The sequence below is a fragment of the Apium graveolens genome, chromosome 4 (genome assembly GCF_009905375.1).
Source record: "Apium graveolens cultivar Ventura chromosome 4, ASM990537v1, whole genome shotgun sequence".
Classification (NCBI taxonomy): Eukaryota; Viridiplantae; Streptophyta; class Magnoliopsida; order Apiales; family Apiaceae; genus Apium; species Apium graveolens.
The window spans coordinates 57,804,515-57,807,807 of record NC_133650.1 but is presented as its reverse complement, the minus strand read 5'-3'; positions in this window follow the sequence as shown (position 1 = coordinate 57,807,807).

Sequence of the window (3,293 nt, the reverse complement as noted above, 5' to 3'; positions counted from 1 at the left end):
TCACTTCTTATAATTTTAACAGAATCTTTGACCAACTTATCCAGCTGTCTAACATGATCAGTTAGAGTAAATGCAGTTTCATTCTTCTTGTGCAAGAAGTACACCCAGGTGTACCTTGTGAACTCATCCACTATAACCATAACATATTTCTTCTTTGCAATAGACATGACATTGACTGGACCAAATAGATCAACATGCAATAGGTGATAAGGCTCAAGAATTGATGACTCAGTTTTGCTCTTGAAAGAAGATTTTCTTTGTTTTGCCTTTTGACATGAATCACAAAGGCCATCAGGAGAAAATACTTGTAATAACCCCAAAAATTTTGAACTTTTTGTAACCCTTATGAATAGTGATTTGCTGATTATGCTGAATAAGAAAACTTTTCATGCCACACTATGTAGGGGTTCTTTTATTGATATTCTGAGATCTTATTAGTACTCTATATGGTATATAAGTGTATGTAAAGATCGTCAGAATCCAAATTCGAACACTTTGATTTTTCCCGAAAACCCACCAGATACAGAAAGAATTAAGTATAAAGTAACATGATTAAAAGGATTTTAATTCAAGGATTATAAGAGAGGATCATAAAAGGAATATAAAATATTGAGAAAGGTTTAAGGGAACCTAAGTAATGAGATCTCGGGTATGATCCCTCAAACGATAAACGAGAACGAAAGTTAAACGAACCGTATAACAGATAAGCGGTCATTAGCCAAGTAATTAGGGGTTAATCAAAGAGGTTAGTGGGTGATGATGTCATCACACCAATAAGAAGAATACAAGTGTAAGAAAGATGACATAGGCATGGTGACATAAGCATGACAAATGGAGGGATTGGTTGGTTGAATGAGAGCCATTCATTTGTTACCATGGTAAAAAGTTAATTGACAAACAAAACAATAGAAACCAAGCCAAAACAAATCATAACACCAAAAAAACACAAATCACTCCCATTTCCAAGCAAGAAGCTCTCGTCTTCTTCACTTTTTCAAAGACAAGAAAATCAAAATCCAAGATCCAAGCATTGTTAAATTGTGAGGTAATTCTCCAAGGTTCCTTATACATAGATATAGCTATCCTATGAATCTAAGCTTCCATTTCCTTCACAATCTCTTCCAATAATTTATGGAAGAAGAGGTTGAATAGTGTTTTCAAGAACTTGAAAATTTTGATCTTGTGTTTTTGTTTAGATATAGCTTTTGTAAGGATTTTCAAGGGTGGTTCCAAGCTCCTTAGTTACTTCTACTCACCAAGGAAGGTATAATCTCATAACCTAACCTTACTTTTGATTATTTAGAGCTTTTTATGCTAGGTTTAGTTCTTGGGAGGAATGATTCACTTATATTTAGAGTTGGGTTGGTTTTGTAATGAGTTTGAAGTTGTAAATCTTGATTATAGGTTAATGAACTTAAGTATAGCCATTAGTTCATGTTTGGGGATAGGATAAATTGCAAAATATTGAGATGTTGGGGCTGTTGTAGTAAAGTATAGATGGAGTTTGGTTGTAATGATGATTTTGGGTTGATTTGTGGATTGTTTGGAATGGTTTAAAACTTTGGTAATCGTGTAAACATAGTCGTCGTAATGCCCGATTTCCTTAGACTGTTTTAGTTCTTAACTTCAGGACCCGTGAACTCACTCTAAGAGTCTGACCATTGCCATTTTTAGATAGTTCATTTTACGATCTTCATTTTGATATGTGGTTCGCTTGAATCCGATGTACGGTTTAGGAGAAACGACCGTTTTAAGTAACGGTGTTTCGCCAACAAACCATTACCCCTCGCCTTACTTTGAAACCTTGGTTAAGGCCCTTAAATGACTAATTGGAGTATGAAATATTTATGTAAAGTGGATTAGGCAGTTGGTAGGGTACTCGCGAAAGAATCGCCTTAAAATTCTTAATGTTAATTTATTAAAAATGGTGGAGCCGAGGGTACTCGAACGACTCATGTGATTCGTTAAGCGTAGAAGTGACCATAAGCGAACATTAAGGTTCAATTGGTTAAAGTCTAGTTTCTTAAGCGACTGGGGTTTAATTCCGACTTATGTTGTTTTTCATAGGTTATCGGACCCACTCTAAGCTTAAGTCTATCCGGGAACACTCAGGCAAGTTTTCTACCCGTAATACTGTTGTTGTGATGTAAATATATGTATATGCATTATCTTGTGATAAGTGCATGATTGTTATTAGCAAATTTTGTGATAAATTGGAGCATGCTGATATGGTATATATGCATGTCTGTTTCGTAATCTTGATATCTAATTGTTAATTTAAATGCTTATAAGTTGCATAATACCTATGCTAGAGATAAGCAGTAGTTGTGTATACCCTTAGTATAGGGGACCCAAAGGTGAACATTTTCTAAACCGGGAGTCAATGTTCCCGAGTATAATATATATATATATATATTTATATTTATATATATATATATATTGATATAGTTTTCAAAACTATTAATCGAATAAGGTTTATTCGATAACTTTATTTTATTTAATGAATATTATTTTGAATATTCATTCGAGGACTTATGACTCCGCTTACTTTATTTAATGAATATTATTTTGAATATTCATTCAAGGACTTATAAATCCACTCATTTTATTAAATAATATTCTTTATTTTATTAAAGAATAATGTTTCGATAATCAAACTTATTTTCGATTATTCAAATAAAGATCGTGCTTTCATATAAGTATATCTTTGGTTATTTATTATTCATTTCAAGTATGAGTTGTAAAACTTCTACTTCAATTATTTTTATAAAGATTATCCTTATGGGAATATTATTTAAATAATAATATTCAGATATTCTCCAACATATTGGGACTGATTTATTTTATTAAATCAGCATTACTCCAAACATTCTTAAAAATGTTTTCGAGACTTCAAAATGATTTTAAAAGTTAGAGCGGATCCCAAAACTCATTTTTATATTTAAGATCTTCCTTTCAAAGGGGATTTAAATACTCGCTCAAAACCTGAGGGATCCGGCTCTGTGGTGTATTTTATATTCACAACAAGGTTGCTGTTTTGAGAAAACATTTTGATTACTTGCCCAACGTTCGGGAAGTAAGTCCATCTATTTGAGTCGGCATAAGCAACATTGGCTCAGTGGGCATCCATGAAAGTGTAAGTGGCTCAGTGGGAGTCCATCAATGCGTAAGTGGCTGAGTGGTAGTCCAGCATAGGTCCTAATGCGGCCAGGGTGATAACCAGTGGGGAATTCGTCCATCTACCAGTAGAAAAGGTTATTTATTGGTATCTTTGCCTGATCAGCAAGATATCA